The sequence below is a fragment of the Colius striatus genome, chromosome 23 (assembly GCF_028858725.1).
Source record: "Colius striatus isolate bColStr4 chromosome 23, bColStr4.1.hap1, whole genome shotgun sequence".
In the NCBI taxonomy this organism is placed as follows: Eukaryota; Metazoa; Chordata; class Aves; order Coliiformes; family Coliidae; genus Colius; species Colius striatus.
Genome location: NC_084781.1, coordinates 5,989,044 through 6,002,123, shown reverse-complemented (window position 1 = coordinate 6,002,123; position 13,080 = coordinate 5,989,044).

Genomic DNA, 13,080 nt, shown 5'->3' with positions numbered 1-13,080 from the left:
TCTACTGGGCTGGGAGCATTCTGTAAGCACAAACCAAGGTGGATCAGTGGACTGAGAGTTGGTATGGGCAGTCCCCAGAAAGTCCTCTAAAAATTTCTCATGCCTTCCTTTAATAACACAAAAAATAGTTATAATTTCTGTCATTTGAATTTCAAATCCAACAGAAAGATCTACCTGATGCTTCTATTTTAAAATGCAATTCTTTCTTCTCTTTTCTTTTCAACTCCTTTGCAGAACCAAACATCATGTTTCATCTCCAAGCACTGAGATTAAAAAAAGCCAAAACAATTAGTGGGGAGCTGATGAAGGTGACAGGGTCATAATTAGTGCTGTTCCTCTACAGCATGTGTTTATCATGCTAACAGAATAAGTCACTCACCGGGTTCCAGTCATGAGCTGCAGGAGCACACAAGCCTTTTGCAGCTTCGACACCACGGGGTTTGTTCTGCAGGGAGCAGAAGCACAAATGAAATATTTTAAAGGTGGGATATCACGTTCTGTCAGTAAGCAAACACGAATGGTTTGGCTGCTGGCAGTGGCTCTGTTGTGCTTGACACTCTGTAGCCCCACAATTGCCTCTCTCTGGCATTCTGAGGGTGGTCTATGGTGGTCCTTGCTACAACAGGAGCAGCCCTGGTGCTAATTCAAAAGAAAAGGGGGTTGGTACAGCACCAAGGAAAAGATTCACTTTGATACTTTCACATCTAAGTATTTGTGCTGAAACCTGACAACTTTCCTGCTGCATTAGCTGGGCAGACCGAGTCAAGCACGAGCCTGCAGCCGTCTGCAGTGCCATGTTCCACTGATTGAAGCAAGAGCCACTTACTAGCCCCCTGTTCCAAGTCCTTGCTTTCACTGTGGCTTGGCACGTGTCCACAGAAGAGTGGCCTGAGCCATCAGTGGTGATTGTGAATCATACAAACCACCTCTGCCCTGCTGCAGGATGGCTTCACATTCTCACCATGATAATTGGAACTAGTTATGTCACTGATTTAACAAGCTGATCTTTTGGCTTTGATGGCCCACTCAGGATGTTGAGGTGGGCTGCTGGGGCTTAAAGAAACTCCCTAATCTGAGAGGAAAGGACCTTTCTAATTAGACTCAGTAACACCTCTCTCACACAGAATTTCTGGAGGCTTGCCTAAAACTTTTAGCCCGGTTAGTATCTGTGTGTCCAGTACTGACTGCTCACACAGCTTTGCAGCGAGTTCCTAAAGACAGTGTTCTCGTTTGTTGGTTCAATAAAAAGCAGCCCATTAGCACATTTATCTGCTGATTTAATCTAAATTACATGGGAGATACAGCCTGCAGAATATCTCTGTGCAATTAGCAGTTAAATCCCTCTCTTCTTTAATAACATAAGTATTCTGATTGCAGCAGTGATATATTCTGCAGACTCCATGGTTAAGGCTGAATATGTGCATAAAAGGGAAAAAAAAAGTGCAGATAATCTCCAAGCACCAATTTGCCCATTCAAAAGGATTTACTAACTCATGAAATAACCCTTTGCCAGTAATGGAGGAGGGAGGAATTAGTTAATTGAGATAGCTGGAACATGAAGATGGTTGGAACATTCTTGAGATTTTTTTTTCCCCTAAATATGCTGGTTTTACAGTTTGAATTTCAACAAAACTTAAGGGAGAGAATAAAAGAAAAGCCTGGTCTCTGGGATGTTGGCCTCAAATGCAGGAGGGCAAAGTCAACTCCTGTCTCTTGGGCAAAGTCCTTCAAGCTCCAGCCTAACTCATCTGGCATGCAGCATTGACATTTGCTGGCTTTTATTTAACAGGAATGAGAGTCTCCTAAGGGATGGAAGCTTGGGCTCACCACAGCAGGTGAGCTCTCTGTAAACAGAGGCCAGTGAGTCTCTTTCTGAACTTTGCAGAGATTCCCAGTGGAGAGACACATGCGCATGTTTGGGATGAGCATCCAAGCCCTGTAACCCCTTCATTCATGCCCTGAAAACCAGCAAAGGCTGCAGCTTCCATCCTTTCAAATGCAAAGCCTGGTTATCCTGAGGAAAGCTTTCTTAGCAGTCCTTAGCAGTAGGAACAGTCAAGCCCAGCATCTTGTCACAGTACTTGCCACTCAGGGGCCGATTCCAAGGAAAAGCTCCCAGGTTTCCTACCCATGGCTTTGAATTTCCCTCTCCAGCACCTCCAGTTCCTGAGCACAGATATTTTGCATTTCACAGGCTACATTAGCAAAACAAAGTGTTCCATGCAGCAGAGAGAACTGGAAGGCAAAGACAGTAACAATAGGAACGTGAACTTGGCACTTCAATTTCTGTGTGTGACAGTTCAAAGGCATAATTTCTGTGACAGTTTTCCCCCTAATTTGAGGCATAATTAAAAATTACACATGAAAAAAGGAGTTTTTTTCCACTTTCCCATTTAAGGGAACAAAATCATTTGAAGATCAGTTGAACAGCAAGATTTCATTAGAACTACTGCACTGGTTAAGTCCTTTGGAAACAGATCTAACTGAATTTCTGCCATCTTGCACAAGCTAAATGACCTCCTCTTTCAAGGCTAAGTTGTATGTATCTGTCTTCCAATCTCCCAACTTGTCTCAGATGCCCGTAATTCTCTCTGTCCAAAAGGAATCCAGAAAGACACAGAGCAAAGAACTTAGTGATGTATAAGAGGCATGCAACAAAGATCTGAATTGAGAAAGGAACACTCAGAGACCTCAGGCAAATGAGAACACATCAATGCTCACACTTTCATGGGAGCAACCCAAGTTATGTGATGACAGGCAGAGAGATTCAGAACACTCAGCTAATTATAAGGTGGTGGTAATTATTAGTATAAAACCAATGTTAAAGGCAGATGAAAAGTGCTGGTGTCATTTTTTAGGCACAGAGTTACAAGGCTCAGAAACGTCAAGTCAAACTTTCATTTTGAAATATAACTCCAGGCCTTTTATATGTATGTTTTTTAATCTGATCACAAGCTGGAATCCTGCACTCAGGAAAATATCTCTCTTTTATAAAAAAGAGGAGTCCAGAGAACTCCATTTCCCCCTGTGTGGAGACAGAGGCAGGATCAGGGCTGCCTTTGAAAATGGGCCTCTAACAGGCTGACAGTAACGCAGGAAGAACTCTCTCCATTAAGGTAAATTACACTTAATTAGCAGAAGACAGTAAACTTTTGCTATAGGCAAACTGGTACTGAGATTGGATGCAACTTGAGCTATAAAAGCTAAAGGATCCTACCACACACAGTAGGGCCATCTGCTGATAGCATGCCCTGCTCTTTTGATGCCTTGATTATGTAAATAGAGGAGATTATTCCATCCTCAAGACTCCAGCAAGATAATTACCAAACAATAAATCACCACAACTCAAGCAACTGCAAATGAATTTTGAGCTTTAGCACCATCATTACAATTATATCACTATTATTAACTGGGCAGAATAGAGAATATCAGGCCCCAGAGACACTTCCCTACGGGTTGTGATTTAAATTGGAATTGTTTGCCATTACTTAGCATGCTGGGAGGCTGCGAAGAAAAGGGGGTTGGTTTTCAGTAATCTGACTCAGCTTCTCTACAAGCATGATTTCCACTCACCCAGTGTCCTGGTTTCTGGCTGATTCAGACGTTCTGATGTGAGGCAAATGGAAGCGAATAGCAGCCTTTCTCCTGGTACGAGTGAACTGAAGATCAAGAGCTAAGCCCCTCATTTGTTCAACTTGCCATGATCAGAGCTGGAAAACTTTCAGTCTCCCTTGCCTAGGTTCACGTGGCTTGTCACCCTGTCTGGCTTTGGTTCTCTACGGTCCTGAGCATGGCTCAACTGAACAGATGCTTAGCTCGTGCATAAACGTCCCCTCAGCTCTGTGGATTGTGCCCTCATGCAAACACCCAGGATGTACCTGTTCCTCAAAACAGCCTTTAAAAGCAGCTCCTCGGCATCACCAGACAAAGAAGAAACGGCAAACTCTGATCGTGCCTCAGGTTTAAGCAGAGCACAGCTGCTACAGGAGCCCAGCGGAGCAGAGAGAAAACCTCAGGGCAGGTTTTGTTCTAAAGGTCAAAGCACTGTCGTTTCTGGCTGCTTTGGGCTGTGTTTTCTTTGGAACAGCCACGTTCCAAGTAACAAGGGAGCCAGGCCTAGAGCTCCCTAAAGCTGTGCTGCAGCAGGAGCTCTTCATTACCCTGTGTCACAGGTGCCTGTAGTATTTCAACAAATTAGATGATGTTTCTTCAGAGGTTAATTTATGTTCAAACATAAGCAATTACAGGGATTTAGGACAGATGTATGTTGTGGGTTTAGGTGGTAAAGGATGAGATCTATTATAAATACATTTATAAAAGAGGAAAACGTCTGATGGCTTGGGAAAGTTAGAGATATTGAAAGAAGCATTTGACATCTATATTAACTCAAAGCCCTGAATGGGCTGGGCTTGTTTACATTGCTTCAGTCTTATTACAGGGTGAATTTTACCAGCTGTCTTGTTGAACAGTCATTTAGCCTTAAACTATAGTTAAAACTGTCATGGTTTTAAGCAAATTATATTGCGTAAAGTAATTATTTCCCTACCGGCAAAGAGGATCCAGGTAGCTTGTGAATCTCGTTTCTGAACAAGAGCCAGCAGAGCACCTCTGTGTCAGGCACGGGAAGCCCAGGGACCGTGGCAAGGGCTGAGCACGCCTGATGAGTCAGCTGTCTGTGCTTGGGCATGAAGCAGCCAGGAAGGGAACAGATTTCTGGCTAAACCAGCCTGTTAATTAAACAGATTGACCATTGATTCCAAAGCATCGAGGCAAAGCTTGTTTCCTTTGCAAGGTTCTCCCGCACCAATCAATGTTAAGTCCTCATGATTAATACAGGCTTTGTATTCAGAGTGTTGGAGGGGAAACTGCTAAAGGGGCGTCCTGGGGATATAAACTACAGCAATCACAGGCTGGCCAGGGTAAGGAAGATTACTGTTTATGATTGATGTAGTAGTGATATGCAGAGCCCTCAGAGAACCCTAATGGCACTTCTGCAGCTGATATCCGTGGCGTGCAACAGGAAGCTTCCAGTGTGATTTGCTGAATCTGCTGTGGGGCCTGAAAGCTTCTGGGACACAAATCGTAGGTGGACCACAATTAAGTGTAATTATACGTCTCCTCTGGATGCTGAGCTTTGGAAAAATAACAAGAAGGTGCATAAAAAGGCAGAAAAAAGGCTCTTGCAATCCAGGTGAACTATTCCAAGCTGATTGCCAACACTCAAGGTTCCCAAGGGCCTTTGTTAGCAGACAAAAAAGTACCAGACAAAGAAGTGGAGAGAACAGGAAGACTCTTCTTATTCTCTCTTTCAAAATAACCTAGTTAACATTCAGACTTTGGGGCATTTATATATGTGCTCAGCACAGTTTCACATTTCTCTGCCTCCCTGACATGAGGTACCTGTGACAGAGCTCTGACAGCACCTGGCCAGGTCTACTGGCTGTGGAGTATTTAGGTACTGAATTTTCTTAAAGCTGTTCAGATTTCATAAACTGCACCTAGACAGGCGCTTCTAAACCATCACAGTCTTGTCCTTATCTGTTGTGAGAAATATTGCATCCAACGAGATGAGTAACCAGCACAAAAGGCACCAACTGGTGAAGAACAACAGCGACGCCACGAAACCTCAGTCCCTTTCAGCAGCACATCTTTCATGGTTATCCACAAGAACAGAATTAACTTAAAAACACCCTAAGAATTGTGTGCTCTGCAGCCCCAGGAGCATCAGCATGCATATTTCAACCCTTCATTCGCTTTCAAATCCTTATTGACACTCTCCCTCAAGCCTGGGTTTGCTCTCTAAAGAGCTATGCCAGTGTTGTTTCTAACACAACTACAGCAAATCTGAGTTTATCTGAATGCATGCTGATAGCATTTCCCCAGCCAGGAATCCCGTGGGAACTGAATAGACCACCGTAAGAAATAGTAAACGATTAAAAGAGAACCAACAGAGGTTGTGTTGTGCTCTTCTAGATTCAGGAACACTGTAATAAATAAAATGGAGTTTGGAAAATCTTCAGACTACCCCCTGCAATAAAGTGAATGTGTTTGTTTCATTCTTGTCATGACACAGAAAGGAAATCCATGGCAGGGACATGAACGGCAATATGTTCACCATACTTGCTCTTATGTAGTGTTTCAAATTTTTCAGAGCCCTCAGTTTAAGACAGCAGGGTCAAATTTGGCCATCTGTGGTTGATTGTGTCAGGCTACTCAATCTAACTACTCAATCTAATTTAAACTGGCCCATGGGGCAGTTTAAATCATGTTGTCCAGATCATGTATTTAACAGTGAATTTGTCTGCAAGGAGACAGACTGCATTCACTGAAACAGGGAGAGAATGCAGATTGAGCTGAATCCTCATTGAGCACGTGACACACTAATTCATATGTAAACTCCAAGCCTGGATAATCCAGATACTTTCTCCTCACTTGAGGCTAGGACAGAAAAAAGGCAAAAACCTGCTCCGTGCCCCATAGTAAATTAGTGGCAGGGGAAATTCAGAGCTCCCTCTTACCAGTCTCTAATATTAAAACATTCTGGTGCTTTGCCTTTGGAAAAAAGATTTTGAACTGTCTATTGGCTCCTTATTCATGGGAGTAACTGGCATTGTCCTGGCCCACCTTTGGAAAAGATATGAGAATTCACTTCCTTTCCAGAGGGATATCAATATCCATCTCGGCTTTGGAAAAAATTTCACACAAAAGACTATTGATTTGTCAAGATTGAAATGAACCGATGCAGTCACCTCCAGCCCTGCGTGACTAGATTGGATCTCTGCTCAAAGGCACTTGGCAACACAAGTATGCAACAACCACACCACTCTGAGGATCACAGCAACGGGGTGAAACACGTCATGGTACATGGCTGCCTGACCCACAAGGCTCCACACCAAGGGACTGTGAGTACCTCTTCCTATCGACTCTCTGGCAGTTGTCTCATCTGGAGGGACACATCCATAGGAATCTGCAGCAGAACAAGACATGTCCCCCAAACGATGTCTACAGCTACATTAAGAGCTTGAAGTTTCCAAGGAGAAATTTAATGTCATACAATCAAAGGCGAGCCTGTAACAAGTAGTGGGTACTTTCTCTGTACCCACTAACTAGCTCTCATTTAGTAGTGCAAGGCAGAGGTAATCGTTTCCCAGAAGCTAATTCTGACCCTAATAATTCTATGTACCTCTTCCACTGATGAAAGCAAAGACTCCTTCTACACTAGAGGCGAGTACAAGGAAGAGTCTGGTAACGTTACTTGTTTTGTCAGAACAGATGAAAAAAGTGCAGAGCATTCCAGTTCACAAGACTAATGACTACACATGACTAATCTGCCTTCCCAAGCTTCGAGTCTTTTATTCAGTCAGATATAGGTCTAGCCTGAGAGAGCATCTTCTGCAAAAAAAGAGCTAATGTGCTATTCTATGCATGTGTAATGAAGGTAGCATGACATCCAGGCAAATGGCTCTGCAGCAGGCCTCTACAGTCCTCTACACACGTGATGAGACAGAAGTCCTGCCAACTTCCATTCAGATTCGCACATGGATCCACCTGGGCCCTTCTGCAAAAAGCCTAGTTGCTAGCTGGTGAAGAGATGAAGCAACAACGTCAGTCTGAACTGTAACTAGACAGTGCAAGAGGAAGGAGGATTGCCATTTTGGCTCTTGAGTGGCTGACTATTCCTTGCATCAGAAATAAAGTTGTCAATCAAGACTATCTCTTTGTCAAACCTTTCCACACTAGCAGCATGTGAAAAATACAGTACAAAACAGTAAGAATAGTAAGCTACCTTGTTGTGAACATCCTGATGGCTGATATTCCATTGCCATTTTACTTTTCCAGTGGCATGGTGTGATGCAGGAGGCATCTCGTTCCACTTCTAGAGCTCTTCAGATGACTAAGTTTTCTGTTAAATGAGGAAAAAGAGAGAACATATATTGAGGAAACATTGCAGAATGATCATATTTGCCCCAGGAACTGGACTCCACTTGTTACATCAAAAAATCAAAGAGGAGATATTATCTGAGTGATGTTCTTACTCCACATTAACCAGTAACAACCCTTCAGCATCATCTACTTGTGGAGAGCTGCCGTTGAACAACCTCTGACCAGAGCAGTCACAGAGCTTCCTCAGTGAGCAACCACAAAACAGAAATGCACTCAAAAAAACCCAAACCACTTTTCTTTATATGAGAAGGTCATACTTGTGGTTTTGAAGTTTCATTTTGTTTTGGCTTCAGGTTCAGAGTTGGTCGGTGTTTTTTTTAATACATCAGCTTTTCCTGTTATTGTGCATTATTCTCTCCCATGATTCATCTCACTCTAGGGCATTTAATGAAACTGTTGATACAAAATCCAAAGGAAACATATCTCACTTTAACCATCATAAAGACAGCTACAGAGGCTGATTAAAACCTCTTGCAGTTTTCACTAGCTGAGTTCCTCACGTTGCAGACTAACAGACCAGGTGTACTCCTAGCACAGGCAAGAGATGTGATACACAACACTATCTTCCATCAGACTAGCTGTTGCTTTAATTCATAGTTTTCTGGTGGAAAGAATAAAAGCTCTTTTCTTTAGTAGGACTGAAAAAGTGTAGTGGCAGCAACACAGAGATATGACCTTACAAGCAGTTAAACACATCATCACTGTAAATCTAAAGGCCTAGGCAGATGGCAGAGTCAGACTCAGAGCTCATCCATTAAATAGCTTCACTGGCTATTAATTACTACTATTGTCCTCACTTGGAGTGTATTTGATTTTCTTATAGATAGAGACTAGATGGAAAGCACATTTGTGACAACTGTAAACCAAAGGGGCCTAGGAGAGGACAAGACTGTTCTTGGCCTCAAAGAAAGTGTTGCCCATTTGTTAAATAAATAAGTTTCTTCTGAGGTAAGCATAATGTCATACATACGAAAACTTCCCTGTCCTGCTTTCAAGGTAAAATCAGGGTTTTAGATACACTAAAGCAATAATGTCTCCTATTTCCTATGCTAGCACTGAGTAACAGCTTAGCACTTCAGAGGCACCCCTCCAGGTTATTGCGATGTACAGCAATTCCTGTGACCGTTTCTGGGTTTCGTGCTAAAGGTGTCAGCTCTAGTGTTCATCTGACACTACCTTGGCACTGCAAAACTCATAATGGAACAGAGCTTGGATAAAAAGGAAACTGTTTCAATAGCACTCAGAAACTTTGAGAGAATTTGGTTTAACAGTAAAGAAGACTCAGAATGACGGGTATGTATGTTTCTCAGCAATTCACATGTGCCATATCCTAAAGGGGTCAGTAGCTCTCCTGTAAAATGTTTAGCATTCCACAGCCAGAAATTGTTGAAAGCAGTATTCTAGATGTAGTCCTTCATAGAAAATCCTCCAGAAACTCAACCTGTTTAAAACCTACTCATAGAGATAGGTTTTGTTCCATTTTCTCTTTATCTACTGTTACTTAGTAATAAAAAAAAATACACCCAGAGAAGAGAATGAGCCATTCATGCAAAAAAGAAAAGCTTTCTTGGGAAACACCCTTCAAATTATGGACACCCAACGCTTGCAAAGTCAGATAGTATTAAAGGTATTACACTATAAGAAGATATTAAAATACTGCGACAGCAGCTACACTTTCACCATCTTTTCAGGAAATAATTTCACTTAGTATTTGAATTGCAAAGAGACTCATTTACCATTTCAGAGAATGTTTAAAGCAGGAGCATTGTTGAGAACTTTGGCCTGAGCGGTTAGCAAGTACACAGAACCGCACTGAGACCTTTCTTGCTGGTGAAGAGTGAGAGTGAGCGCTGTCCTTCTTTGACAGTTTCTATACAAAGAAAGCCTACAAGCTGTTTACAGTAAAATGAGCAACTACAGTCAGCTTCTCTCCTCGGGAATTTCAGCTTTTCTTTACTAGTCTGTCCTTACTGGAGAACCGTTCCGTATTTTCCCTCCCTTCCACCCGACAGCTACGCCCAGACCTGGGGCATAGGCAGGGGCGGCGAGAACCCTCGAGTGCCAGAGGCTGCCCAGCAGTCCCAGACGCGGCAGGGCATCAGCGGCACAACCGCGCTCCGCTGCCGGCTCCGACTGGGGGCTGCGGCCGCCGTCGGAGCCGCCGCCGGAGCCGCCGCCGGAGCCGCCGCCCCGCCCGGCCGCTGTCCGGCCCCCGGTGCTGGAGCCGCCGCCCCGCGCCCACCGCAGCGGCGCGTCCTCAGCGCCGGGGCAGAGCAGCCGCCCGGGGCAGAGCGGCCGCCGCCGGGAGCGATTTCCTTCCGTGGGATTCGGGGGAGGAAACTTTGCCCTCCCCCGCACGCTCCCCGGCCGGCAAGCGAGGCAATCGCTGCGGGAAATCGCATCCCGCGGCCGGCGAACGGAGCTGTGGTGGGAACAGGTTGTTGGGATCGCGTCGTGGGAGGAAGGGGCGGCTCTGAATATCAGCCAGCCAAATCTGGGCTCTGGGAAATGGAGACGGAGCTGCTGCTTTTCCACCCAGCGACATGCTGAAAGAAATGGACAGCGAGTTACTGCAGGAGAGCTTCGCTCCAAAATCGCCTGTTCCTGGGAAGCTAGTACAGTCCCTGAGCTCCTGAAGTTTCGGCAGTTGCTAGCTCGGCTGGGGGTTAACCACAGCAAGTTTGACCTGCGTGAGCCTCACTTCAGAGGGGTCAGGCAGGTGATTTTGTTTAATTTTCCTTTTGCTCCTCTGCTTTGTGCGTGAATGCTGACTACCAAAAAGTCTGCTTGAAAGCCTGGGAGAGCTTGAGAAGGCTACAGCGGAGAGTTGTGGTGTCTTGGATATATTTGACACAAAGTACAGCCTCAAGAGATTCGTATGGCTTGAAGGTAAGAGATATATGTTGATGCTTTTCTTCAAGAAACGCAAATGTTGTGAATATCCTGGTAAGAACACAGGGACAATAGTAGCTGCTGGAAGCAGCAGAAAAAGAAAGTATTTGTCACGGTACCCAATGATCCATGAAGCTGTTCTCTTCAGAAACAGAGCAGGTGAGACTTCAGTTTTAAAAGTGCAGACTATCTTAACTGTTTCTTCTAAAATACTAACTACAAACCAATAAACAGGCTTTTTTGTTAAATGCTAAAGAAACATTTAGAGTTGCTAAGAAGATAATTTTTAAAAGTTTGATGCTTAACACTGCTCTCACATAGACACAATGGAAAGAGAGTGACAGGGAAAACTGTAGGAGGAGGCTGTCTGGATAGACTATGATGTAGGTACACTAAATTTCTCAGAAGAATGAGATTGTTCAGTCAAATTGTTTGAGGGAAAACACTACTTTTCCTCTTAGACACTCCATTATTTTAATGGCTTTTTATACATGGCATAGCTTGTATCCCTTAAAGTTTCTCTCTCAGCACCAGTCTTGATGTTGAACAATCTTTCCCAGTGAAGGACAGGAGGATCTGTCACCCTTTCCTAAGGAAGTCCTGGGAGGAAATCTGTCAGAAATACTCCTCTGCATGTTGCAAGTAGATTTAGTGCAAGGCTTACAGTAATGTTTGTGGCATGAAGGAAATCTGAATTGTTCCTGGCTGTATCTTAATATTTTTCCACTGGCCCTCAGTTATAAGCTTTTCTCATCTTTTTGAAACCGGAGGAGGGCAGGGATTTAGGACAGAGAAGCAGACACTAGGATTGCATTGGGTCCTATTCTGTGTGAAAGCATTTTTTTCCCAAAGTTGTTGACTGTAGGTGGTTTCTACACTGATAACACATCCTCACATGTTAATTCTCAAGTGTCTCTCAGCCTGACTTTCCCACATGCAAAGCATGGAGCCATAGAGCTAACAGCATGTGGAGCATGAATCACTGTTATTCAAGTAGAGTTCAAAGAACTCTAGAGTTTTGAAAGAAAAATAGTTGTTTCATAAATAACCAGACACAAGATTATGATATAACTGGTCAGAAAGGTGACACACGCAATTCATTGCAAAATAGCATGAGTTAAATTTCTTACATGTTTGGACCCTGCCTTTTCCCTTGATATTTCTACAGATAGCTATAGAGCAGCTGACACAAATGAAGTGAATTGCCTTGCAAGGCATGTCACGTATCACAAACTGCCACCCAACTGCAGTTATGTTCACATAAACCCATTGTATCAAATCTACCAGGCTATTGCGTTTGCGTAGAGCTTCCACACGCATGCATGGAGACTGTATGTATGTAAAAAGCCAGTTTCAACTCATCACCCTGTAGCATTTATAAGCAAAAGTGCATGTCTCAGACCTTCCAGAGAAGCATATGAACCTTCAAAAGCCAGTTGAGGCTGCATTAAAAGTACAGGCTATGTTGGAGCTAACATGGACCATACCCAGAACAAGCTAGTACCCTTTTCCTTTAGGTTCTTTCTCCTTTGTCACTGTCACACTCTGCATGAAAGGCCAGGGCATAGTTTAGATAAGTGGTCACATAGCATCCATCAAGCCCATCCAGCTACTGCTCCCACAACCCAATGCCCAATTGTCATAAAGCCCACTGAAGCAAGTAGGTTACATCCACATAAATCTGAGAAGCAAAGACGACTTAGATACAGGCACTCCTCTCACGAGGGAATCACAGCTTGACATCCACTCACTCTGCTTGTATGCAAGGCAGCGAGAGCAAAGATTGCATTTTAATCTTTTCCAGCTTGGCTGAAGTATAAGACACCCATCTGGGAAAAATAATCAGCTTTTCCCGTAATGGCACTTCATTGTTGGTTCAAGGCATCCTTCCTCACGCTCCCTCAGGCTAGCGAGCTCAGGTTATTGCTACCCATATCAACTGACCAGCGCCTGGAGCCTTCGCTAGGTTGCAAACATGCTGCTAAGCACAACTGGAACAGAGCAGCAGCATTCTGCAGCTAGGCTGAAAGGTCTGAACAGTGTCACAGACCAGTGAGGAACACATATGCTCTCTCTCAATGAAACAGAAAGGCCTAGCACTTAAGGTACCTTTTCCTGGACAGATAACGATCCCCACTCTCTAACGGCCAAATTGCTCTGTGACCGTAAAAACCCGGAAGACCCAAGTATGAACTGCCTTGCTCCTAGCCTTCCTCATCCTTGGCATCCAAGGTATTCCACAGA